Here is a 12,436-nt window from a genome sequence, read left to right as displayed (position 1 = left end):
GAGTAAAAAGCATAAATTAAATAGTACTTGTTATGCAGTAATGGAGAACAGATTGAGGTTTTGGAGATGCTCTGTCTTTTGAATCTCTCCTTTCCTACTGTCTTCTTCTTCACGCACGCAGGTCTCCTTCCATGGCAAGCTGTATGTTGGTGGATCACCGTTGTCAATGGCTACCATCCGTCCTCTCAGTGAAAATGGTCCAAATGCGTTGTCACCGCACGGCTAATTATCTGTCGGTTCTCACTCATGTTGGAATAGGATCCATTGATCCTTTTGCGTCTGTCACTACGCCCAGCACTCGTGAGTTTGAAGCTCGTCACAGTCATCCCCTCCCAGATCCTACTCGGAATACCACAGACAAGGTTTAGACTTTCCGGATCTCAGGAATGGCCGTCAATAATCCTAGCCTATACAACGAAGACTCTGATCATGAACCAAGAGGCTAAGAGATACACACTCAATCTAAGGTAGAACAGAAGTGGTTGTCAGGCACACATTCATAGGTTGAGAATGATGATGAGTATCATGGATCATCACATTCATCACGGTTAAGTACAAGCGAGTATCTTAGAATAGAAACAAGCGTGATTGAATAGAAAACAGAAGTAATTGCATTAATTCATTGAGACATAGCAGAGCTCCTCACCCCCAATCATGGAGTTTAGAGACTCATGCCGTAGAGATACAATGTAAAACATGAAAATTTCATGAGGTCCAAAATAAATATCTAAAAGTTGTTTAAATACTAAACTAGTAACCTAGGTTTACAGAAAATGAGTAAACTATGATAGATAGTGCATAAATCCACTTCCGGGGCCCACTTGGTGTGTACTGGGGCTGAGACTTGAGCTTTACACGTGCCTAGGCTGTTTCTGGAGTTAAATGCCAGGTTGTAACCTGTTTTGGGCGTTTAACTCCAACTTGTAACCTGTTTCTGGCGTTTAACACCAGAATAGGGCAGAGAACTGGCGTTGAACGCCAGTTTGCATCGTCTAAACTCGGGCAAAGTACAAACTATTATATATTGCTGGAAAGCCCTGGATGTCTACTTTCTAACGCAATTGAGAGCGCGCCATTTGAACTTCTGTATCTCCAGAAAATCCCTTTCGAGTGTAGGGAGGTCAGAATCCAACAACATCTGCTGTCCTTTTTCAGCCTCTGAATCAGAATTTGGTCAGGTCCCTCAATTTCAGCCAGAAAATACCTGAAATCACAGAAAAACATACAAACTCATAGTAAATTTCAGAAATGTGAATTTTGCATAAAAACTAATAAAAACATAGTAAAAACTAACTAAATCATACTAAAAACTATGTAAAAATAATACCAAAAAGCGTATAAATTATCCGCTCATCAATATGTATATATGTATGTATTATAATCCACCTGAGAGTTGTACCCCCTATAATATCATTGACTTATGACTCGATTTGGACATTAGGGTGTTACAGAAGGGATTTTTGTTGGTTATTCCACTTCTAGCAAGGCCTAGAAGATTTATATTAAAACCACTAAACTATTGAGGAGATCATGCACGTTGCCTTTTCTGATACTAATACTTTCTTAAGTGTTTCTAAATATGATTGTGAAGATATTTCAAATGTTTATGATACTTAAGTCATCACAAATCCAAAACAAGTTCCTACTCTAAAAACTCTCAAGAATGTTGCAGGAGACAATTTTGTTTTATCTCAAGAATGTTGAAATCACTATAAGTCTATAACTGAAGGCAATAATGAAGCCTTTGACTCTGGAATAACTAGTACTCAAACTAATCTTAGAAAATGGATATCTCATTCAAATTATCTTTATGAATTTATTATTGAAGACCTATGAATGGGAAGATTACAAGATGAATACTAAAAAATATGAATTCAAATAACATGGCTTTTATGTTAATTATTTTGCCTGATAACATTGAAGAAGCTCTTGATGATCTATTTTAGGTGAAAGCAATGGAAGAAGAGCTGTGACAAATTGAGAAATGCAGGCATAGATGCTGGTGCCTAGGCCAATTGAAAAATAAAGTAATAAGAATTAGATGGATTTTCAGAAACAAGTTTGGAGAAAATGGAAAAATAGCAAGAAAGAAAGCTAGACTAGTAGCAGTAGCTCAAAAGCGTGGCGGTAGCTCAAAAAGCATGGCAAAAAGCTATCGTCACACTTTTTTAGCTTTTCGCCACGCTTTAAAAGTGTGGCAATAGAGCTATTTTCTTGTAGTGTGTAAGCGAAGTTATCCTATTATTATTCCTCTTATTTAAATGCTCTCTATTTTCAAATGTTTGTAATCAAGAAGGAGATTGTTGAGTTTGAAAAAAGATTATATTATTTATTGTGATTACAAATTTTTGGTTGGTTAATTGTAGATTGATTCCAATTTGTGATTTGATTGAATGTGCTATAAAGTTTCAAGACCGTTAATGGTTTAAATGCTTATTTGATTATTATTGGAAAGTATCAAATATTAAGAGCAAAGATATCAGGTTCATACGGAAAAGATTACTGCTACAAATAGAAAAGAAAACAATCATGACAATAATGGGGATTAATGGACAGCAACTATTAGTGAATAATAAAACTTTAGTTTTTACTATAAAAAGAAGATGAGCCTTTAAGAAAAAATTTAGAAACCATACACTACAAGTTTGAATGTCATTATTCTTTATTTTGGTCTCAATTTGATATATCTGCTTTTGTTTGAGTCTTCTTAATAAAGAGAAAAAGATTTGTGATTTTGAGAGAGATTATTTGAAAAAGTCTATGATTAAAAAGTCATGAACGCAACTAGGAAGAAAAGCCAAAAGAATTTCCGATTCAGTTTGAGTCTTTGTCATTGGTGTTTTGTTTGATCTTGGTGATTTGATTTGTCTTATGTTTGGTTGTGAAGCACAAAATTGTTGCTTCATTTGACATAGAACCAATTTGGTTTGTTTGTCTCTGTCTTGGTTTTGGCATTGGTGATTATAATCTTAAAATTGATATAGTAAAATTTTGCTATTATTATGGTAGACACTGGACAGAGACCTTATTGCACTTTGAGGTTAAACCATGATATATAATGGTGTCTTTCTCTCTACTCTTTCCTTTTTTATCTTCACTACAAGAATATGGCCGATTAGCTACCACAAAAATAGTTTTAAAATCATCGCTAATTTGACGCAAAATATAATTTGTGACGGATTTGCTACTGCCTAGCAACTAATGCTTTCCTCGCTAATTACAAGTCACAGATCAGTGAGGTAAACATAATACTTGCTAATTCATCGAACAGTTTTTTAGCTACCGAATAGATAGTCGCAAATCCATCACTAAAGTAAAAGCTAATTCCATAAAACAAATAGACTAAAAGGTAGTCGCTAATTAGAGACAAACTCTGTAAGATCCAGAACTTTTGAAAAATCTTATTATGAGCCAATTTTGAATTAATTATTCATTAAAGACTTTATTTTCAGAAATTATTTTATTAAGAGTAATTAAATCAAGTATCGATGATTAAATTGAAATTTTCATTTAATTTTATAATTGTAAAATAATAATAATTTTATATGATTTGATTTAAATTGATATTTTTTGTAATTTAATACTTTAAGTTTTACAAATAAAATAAATTAATTAGATTATCTTGGATTTTAAATTAGAATAGTTAATACAACAAATAATATTTTTAAAGTAATTTTGAGAAATTAAATTAGATTTCAAATTAATATTCTATACCCTAATTTGATTAAAATTAACCAAACCCAAATTAATCCCAAAATCTTCAATTTCATATACAAACCTTAACCTTAATTTATACTACTCCTAACTCTAGTTGTAACCTAACTTACCCCTACCCACACTAACCTATTGCCACCCACCCTACTGCCATCCCTCCTCAAACCTAACACTAACAATAGCCACCATTTCTTTTCTTCCCAAAACCTCAGCTACAACACAAAACGTGAAATCAGAGAAAAGAGGGAGCTACGATCAGAAGAAGGGAAGGGAAAAGGATACGTCGCCACCGTTCATTACGTCGCTGCCGCCGTCGTGCTGCCACCAAACCGCCAGTCACGTCGCGCAGAGTTTAAGAGGAGAGCGAGAGGCCAAACGTGAGGAAGGAGAAGCCTTCGCTGTTGCGTCCCTTTCCACCGTTGTCATCCTCGGCGGAAGCCATCGTTGCCGTCGAAGGAAAGAGAGAGAGAGAGAGAAAGGCGCACGAGGAGAGACAGAACTGTGAAGGAGGAGGGAATCGCGCGTTACCATTACGCCTTCACCACCGCTGAACCCGTCTTGCCACTTGCGCCACCGCATCTTACTGTCGCTGTCCGTGGAGTCTCGGTCGTTATTGTCGTTGTTGAGCCGTTGTCGATGAGAGGAACAGAACGCATGAAGAAGGTCTGAGGCTGGGCTTGTTCACGTCACCACCGTTCTGGTCATCGGAATATGTTGCGCGGGCCCTTGTCATCTTCGTAAGCTTTACTTTGTCTCAGATCTTCTTTGTCCGTTAAATTTGTCATTACCGTGAGAGTTGTTACCGAGGTTGTCTGTAACAGGAAAAATAATTATCGCGAGTTACTCTACCATTAGTAAAAGGGTCTTTAGACCCACTGCTGCTCTGTTGCTTCATTTCTCTTTAGCTACATTAAGTTATTCTACCCTTGAAACCCTTATCGTTATTATTCTGCTATAGATTATTGAGAATTTTGTGATGTTAACATTCTAGGGTTGAATTCGGAAAATTGTATGATTAAAATAGAAGCTGCTCCAGTGTAATCCTGCTTCGTTTCTTGTGACAAGTCGTCGTTGCTGTGAACCTTGACTGTCGCTGTTGGTATTACCTAGGAATAAATGAGGTTGATGCCGCGAGTTAAGAATAGAAATGGTATTCTTGACGCGTTAACCATTAAGGGGTTCGAATTTGAGGTAGGGTTTTCTTAAAATTTATTTTATATTACAGAGTTCTTATAAATAGATATTGGTGTGAATAATATACTTCTGTTATTATGTTTGTCTTGTGGATATGGTTGTTTACTGGATTGAATTACTGATTGCTTGAGTGGTGTGCAGTTGTTGATAAGAAATTGGTTTGAAAAGTTATTTAGTTGATTATTATGAAAAGTGATTTTTCTTGGTATTGAAGTTAATTTGATAATGTAAATGAATCAGCTTTGGAAATGATTTGGGATATGAAAATAAATTGATTTTGGATGCAGTTTGATTTTGAATTAGTTTGATTTTATAAATGATTTAATGTTTGAGCTGGTTTGATTTTGAAAATGATTTATTATTGGAATTGGTTCGATTTGAAAATAATTTGATATTAGAACTGGTTTAATTTTGGAAAATGATTGAGATTTGGAAATGGTTGAGAAGGGTTTGAGGAATGTTTCGATGGGACCATAAAAAGGTGGCAGAGTTTGAGTTTTAGAGGAGATGCTGCCAAAATTTTAAAAAAAATTGAAAGCTTCGTTTGAGGTAATTATTTAAAAAGATTTCGTTTTAGAGATTATATATTTTAAGTTTGATTTATTTAGAAAAGAATAAATTATGTTTTGAATTGGGATTGTTAATGAACAGAATGGGAGGATGGATGATGATAATTGAATTTGAATGAAGGATGATGAGGAATAAATGAGATATGAATTGATGATGATAATGAATTAAAAATATATGAGACTTACAAAATTGAGACAAATTGTTGACCCTCTGTATGTAAGATGTGACCGGACACTTTAACTCCCTGGGTTCCTCCATGGGCATGATATATATATATATATAAATTTAAGCTTGGCGCTTTGTCTCTCCCAATGGATGAGCTTGGAAATTTTCCTATGGATATTATTGAGCTTGGGGATGCGCGTACAGAGGGACTGTCCAATGATTAGTTACTAGGACATGTCGGGTTGGCTGTATAACCGATAGATGAGCTCATTAGCCATAGGGCAGACTTGCATCATATGCATTTTCATGCTTTGTTTGAGTGTGAATTTGTTTTGGTTTGCCTAATTGCGTAACTATTATTAACTGCTATCTGAACTATGTGATGTAATTGCTATCTATACCTGTGCTTTCCTTGACTATTTTGCCTATTGATAAACCACTATTTTATGGTATATTTTGGACTGAATTGAGTGAATTTTGTCAACTATTCTCACATTTATTCATGTAAATTGCATGTTTTTGAGATTTCTTCTTAATTTGTTCTTAAGAATGAAAACATGCTTCCTAGGCCTTAAAAATGCTAATTCTTAATCCTCTCTTACTACCATTCGATGTCGTGATGTGTTTGTTGAGTGATCTCAGGTTTATAGGGCAGGAATGATTTAGAGGATGGAAAGGAAGCATGCAAAAGTGGAAGGAACACAAAGAATTAAAGATTTGAGAAGCTGATACCGACGCGTACGCATGACTGATGCGTACGTGTGACCAAGCCATAGTCCAACCAACGTGTACACGTGACTGACACATACGCGTGGCCAGTGCAGAGTTCAAAAGATGCGTACGCGTGGCTGACGCGTACGCATGACAGGTGGCATGTGCCTCATTAAAGTGAAAACGCTGGGGGGCAATTTCTGAGCTAGATGTTGGCCCAGTTTCAAGCCCATTCTGCAGATTAGAGGCTGGGAGTGAAGGAGGAAAGGGGAATTCACACAATTCATTCATACACACTAGTTTTAGAGAGATGTAGAATTCTAGATAGAGAGGATCTTTCCTCTCTCTCTCTCTCTCTAGGTTTTAGGGTTTTTATTTCAATTTCTTCTTAGATCTAGATTTTATTCTTGCTTCAATTTAGTTTTCCTTTACTTTTATTTGTTCTAGCACTTTAGTTTATTTACGTCTCTTGTTAACTCCCTTATTTTGCCAATTTTAGCTCATGAACTCTTTTGTTAATTTTATTTCCTTTTTAATGCAATTTTATGTCTTCATGTCTTTTGAGATCTACTTTAATTAATATTGTTGATTTCTTGCTTATGTTAGTTATAGCTTTTATTAATTCTTGTATTTTATGATGTTTGCCTTTATTGCACTCTAGGTGTTTGATAGAATGTTTCTTTTAGATATAGAATAGATTTTCCTATTCTTGGCTTGGGTTGGTAACTTCGGTGACCTTGAGTTGCTAATGTCTAAGTGATTGATAATTGGTGTCCATTGACACTAGTCTTCACTAAGTCAATTAGTGAGTGGCTAGGACTTATGGATTAGGATTAATAAAGCTCATTTGACTTTCCTTTAGTTGTTAGAGGATGAATAAATGGGATTGATCCTTCCAATTATCATGTTGTGGTTAGTAACAAGGATAGTGATCCTTAACCATCAACCCTTGCCAAGACGTTATACCATTTGAGTTTTCTATCCCTTGTTTGCTAATTGTCATTTACTTTCTTGTTATTTACATTTCTTGTCTCTTATTACAAAACCCCCAAAAGAACCCTCATAGCCAATAAGAGAGCATGATGAGCGGATAATTTATACACTTTTTGGCATTGTTTTTAGTATGTTTTTAGTAGAATCTAGTTACTTTTAGGGATGTTTTCATTAGTTTTTATGTTAAATTCACATTTTTGGACTTTACTATGAGTTTGTATATTTTTCTGTGATTTCAGGTATTTTCTGGCTGAAATTGAGGGACTTGAGCAAAAATCAGATTCAGAGGTTGAAGAAGGACTGCTGATGCTGTTGGATTCTGACCTCCCTGCACTCAAAATGGATTTTCTGGAGCTACAGAACTCGAAATAGAGCGCTTTCAATTGCGTTGGAAAGTAGACATCCAGGGCTTTCTAGAAATATATAATAGTCCATACTTTGCCCAATTTTAGACGACGCAAACTGGCGTTCAACGCCAGCTCTCTGCCCAATTCTGGCGTCCAGCGCTAGAAACAAGCTGCAAAGTGGAGTTCAACACCCAAACTGGCACAAAAGCTGGCGTTCAACTCCAAGAATGACCTCTACACGTGCAACACTCAAGCTCAGCCCAAGCACACACCAAGTGGGCCCCGAAAGTGGATTTATGCATTAATTACTTACTTCTGTAAACCCTAGTAGCTAGTTTATTATAAATAGGAACTTTTACTATTGTATTAGAGATCTTTGATCAGTTGTATGCTATCTTAGATCACGTTTGAGGGCTGGCCTCTCGGCCATGCCTGAACCTTTCACTTATGTATTTTCAACGGTAGAGTTTCTACACTCCATAGATTAAGGTGTAGAGCTCTGCTGTTCCTCAAAGATTAATGCAAAGTACTACTGTTTTCTATTCAATTCATCTTATTTCGCTTCTAAGATATTCATTCGCTCTTCAACCTGAATGTGATGAATGTGACAATCATCATCATTCCCTATGAACGCGTGCCTGACAACCACTTCCGTTCTACCTTCGACTGAATGAGTATCTCTTATATCTCTTAATCAGAATCTTCGTGGTGTAAGCTAGAATGATGGCGGCATTCAAGAGAATCCGGAAAGTCTAAACCTTGTCTGTGGTATTCCGAGTAGGATTCAATGATTGAATGACTGTGACGAGCTTCAAACTCGCGAGTGCTGGGCGTAGTGACAGACGCAAAAGGAGGGTGAATCCTATTCCAGCATGATCGGGAATCTCAGATGATTAGCCGTGCCGTGACAGGGCATCTTGGACCATTTTCACAAGAGGAGGGGATGTAGCCACTGACAACGGTGATGCCCTTGCATAAAGCCAGCCATAGAAAGGAGTAAGACTGATTGGATGAAGACAGCAGGAAAGCAGAGATTCAGAGGAACAAATGCATCTCTATACGCTTATCTGAAATTCTCACCAAGGAATTACAAAAGTATTTCTATCCTTCTTTTATTACTAATTTTTGAAAACTCCATAACTATTTTATATCCGCCTAACTGAGATTTACAAGATGACCGTAGCTTGCTTCAAGCCAACAATCTCCGTGGGATTCGACCCTTACTCACGTAAGGTATTACTTGGACGACCCAGTGCACTTTCTGGTTAGTTGTGCGAAGTTGTGAACCATGGTATTGGCATCATGTTTTTGGCGCCATTACCAGGGAAAGAAAGAGCGATGAATTTTACATAATCAAAGTGTAATCACAATTTCTGTGCACCAAGTTTTTGGTGCCATTGCCGAGGAAAGAAAGAGCGATGAATTTTACATAATCAAAGTGTAATCACAATTTCTGCGCACCAAGTTTTTGGCGCCGTTGCCGGGGATTGTTCGAGTTTGGACAACTGACGGTTCATCTTGTTGCTCAGATTGGGTAACTTTCTTTTCGTTTTCTTTTCAAAAAGTTTTCAAAAATTTTTCAAAAAAAAAAATCTTTCAAAAATTTCTCCTTTGTTTTCGAAAAAAAAAATTTTTTAAAATAAAAATGTTTTCAAAAATATATTTTTCTTCAGAATTTTTAAGAATGAATTCTAGTGTTTCATAAAGCATGTTGAAGCCTGGTTGGCTGTAAAGCCACGACTGTAGGGCATGTTAGACGTGTCATGTCTGAGTTACATACTAAAGCTTGGCTGGCTATTAAGCCATGCCTGACCCTTTGATTGGAGCTTTAGACTAAAGAGCATAAGATTCTTGGAATTCATATTAAAAATTTTGGAATCCTTATTTTTTTTTTCAAAATGATTTTCGAAAAATTAAAAGAAAATACAAAAAAAAAATCATAAAATCATAAAAATCAAAAATATTTTTGTGTTCTTGTTTGAGTCTTGAGTCATGTTATAAGTTTGGTGTCAATTGCATGTGCATCTTGCATTTTTCGAAAATTTTCATGCATTCATAGTGTTCTTCATGATCTTCAAGTTGTTCTTGGTAAGTCTTCTTGTTTGATCTTTGCATTTGCATGTTTTATGTTGTATGGTGTTTTTCATATGCATTCTTGAATTCTTAGTGTCTAAGCATTAAAGAATTCTAAGTTTGGTGTCTTGCATTTTTCTTTGCATTAAAATTTTTTCAAAAATATGTTCTTGATGTTCATCATGATCTTCATAGTGTTCTTGGTGTTCATCTTGACATTCATAGCATTCTTGCATGCATCACATGTTTTGATCCATAACTTTCATGCATTGCATCATTTTTCTTGTTTTTCTCTCTCATCATAAAAATTCAAAAAAATCAAAAAAATATCTTTCCCTTTTTCTCTCTTAAAATTTCGAAAATTAGATTTGACTTTTTCAAAAATTTTTAAAATCTAGTTGTTTTTATGAGTCAAATCAAATTTTCAATTTAAAAATCTCATCTTTTTCAAAATCTTTTTCAAAAATCAAATCTTTTTCATTTTTTGAAGTTATTTTCGAAAATTACAAAAATATTTTTCAAAAATCTTTTCTTAATTTTATCTCATAATTTTCGAAAATAACATCATCAATTAATGTTTTGATTCAAAAATTTCAAGTTTGTTACTTGCTTCTTAAGAAAGATTCAAACTTTGAGTTCTAGAATCATATCTTGTGATTTCTTGTGAATCAAGTCATTAATTGTGATTTTAAAAATCAAATCTTTTTCAAAACTAATTTCAATCATATCTTTTCAAAAATATCTTCTTATCTTATCTTTTTCAAAAAAATTTGATTCTCAAAATATCTTTTCTAACTTCCTAACTTCTTATCTTTTCAAAATTGATTTTCAAATTTGTTTCAACTAACTAACTAACTTTTTGTTTGTTTCCTACCTTTTTCAAAACTACCTAACTAACTCTCTCTCTCTCTCATTTTCGAAAAAATTTTCCCTCTTTTTCAAAATTTCTTTTTAATTAGACTAATTATTTTATTTTTATTTTGTATTTTCGAAAAGAAAACTACTAACCTTTTTCAAAAACTATTTTCGAAAATCACTAACTCTTTTTCAAAAATTATTTTCGAAAATTCTCTCCTCCTCTCATCCCCTTCTATTTATTTATTCATCTACTAACACTTCTCTTCATCTCACATCTCTGCTCCTATCATCACCTTTGTGTTTGGATTCTTCATTCTTCTTCACCCCTATTCCTTTTCTTCTTCTACTAACAATAAGGAACCTCTTTACTGTGACATAGAGGATTCCTCTTCTTTTCTTTTTCTCTTCTCTTTCTTATGAGCAGGGACAAAGAAAAAGGCATTCTTGTTGAAGCTGATCCAGAACCTGAAAGGACTCTAAAGAGAAAACTAAGAGAAGCTAAATTACAATAATCCAGAGACAACCTTATTGAAAATTTCGAACAAGTAAAGGAGATGGCAGCCGAACCCAACAACAATAATGCAAGGAGAATGCTTGGTGACTTTACTGCACCTAATTCCAATTTACATGGAAGAATCATCTCCATTCCTACCATTGGAGCAAACAATTTTGAGCTGAAACCTCAGCTAGTTTCTCTGATGCAGTAGAACTGCAAGTTTCATAGACTTCCATCTGAAGATCTTTTTCAGTTCTTAACTGAATTCTTGCAGATCTGTGATACTGTTAAGACTAATGGAGTAAATCCTGAAGTCTACAGGCTCATGCATTTTTCTTTTGCTGTAAGAGACAGAGCTAGAGTGTGGTTGGACTCTCAACCCAAAGACAGCCAGAACTCTTGGGATAAGCTGGTCACGGCTTTCTTAGCCAAGTTCTTTCCTCCTCAAAAGCTGAGTAAGCTTAGAGTGGATGTTCAGACCTTCAGACAGAAAGAAGGTGAATCCCTCTATGAAGCTTGGGAGAGATACCAAGGACTGACCAAAGAGTGTCCTTCTGACATGCTTTCAGAATGGACCATCCTGGATATATTCTATGATGGTCTGTCTGAATTAGCTAAGATGTCATTGGATACCTCTGCAGGTGGATCCATTCACCTAAAGAAAACGCCTGCAGAAGCTCAAGAACTCATTGACATGGTTGCTAATAACCAGTTCATGTACACTTCTGAGAGGAATCCTGTGAGTAATGGGACGCCTATGAAGAAGAGAGTTCTTGAAATTGATACTCTGAATGCCATATTGGCTCAGAATAAAATATTGACTCAGCAAGTCAATATGATTTCTCAGAATCTGAATGGAATGCAAGCTGCATCCAACAGTACTCAAGAGGCATCTTCTGAAGAAGAAGCTTATGATCCTGAGAACCCTGCGATAGCAAAGGTAAATTACATGGGTGAACCTTATGGAAACACCTATATTCCATCATGGAGAAATCATCCAAATCTCTCATGGAAGGATCAAAGGCCTCAACAAGGCTTTAATAATGATGGAAGAAACAGGTTTAGCAATAGCAAGCCTTTTCCATCATCTACTCAGCAACAGACAGAGAATTCTGAGCAGAATCCATCTAGCTTAGCAAACTTAGTCTCTGATCTATCCAAGGCCACTGTAAGTTTCATGAATGAAACAAGGTCTTCCATTAGAAATTTGGAAGCACAAGTGGGCCAGTTGAGTAAAAGGATCACTGAAATCCCTCCTAGTACTCTCCCAAGTAATACAGAAGAGAATCCAAAAGGAGAGTGCAAGGCCATTGAC

At 35.5% G+C, this 12,436-nt stretch overlaps 1 non-coding gene across 1 annotated transcript; it reads right to left on the bottom strand.

The window, feature by feature from the left end:
* Window positions 1-11,578: 11,578 nt before the first annotated feature.
* Window positions 11,579-11,686, bottom strand: LOC148555153 (small nucleolar RNA R71). Its single transcript, XR_015887067.1, has one exon. It is a non-coding gene; the product is annotated as a small nucleolar RNA R71 (small nucleolar RNA).
* Between the last annotated feature and the right edge of the window lie 750 nt (window positions 11,687-12,436).

Source organism: Arachis ipaensis, chromosome B6 (genome assembly GCF_059453495.1).
Source record: "Arachis ipaensis isolate K30076 ecotype BB chromosome B6, ASM5945349v1, whole genome shotgun sequence".
NCBI classification, from domain to species: Eukaryota; Viridiplantae; Streptophyta; class Magnoliopsida; order Fabales; family Fabaceae; genus Arachis; species Arachis ipaensis.
This window is presented reverse-complemented; position numbering and strand designations above follow the sequence as displayed.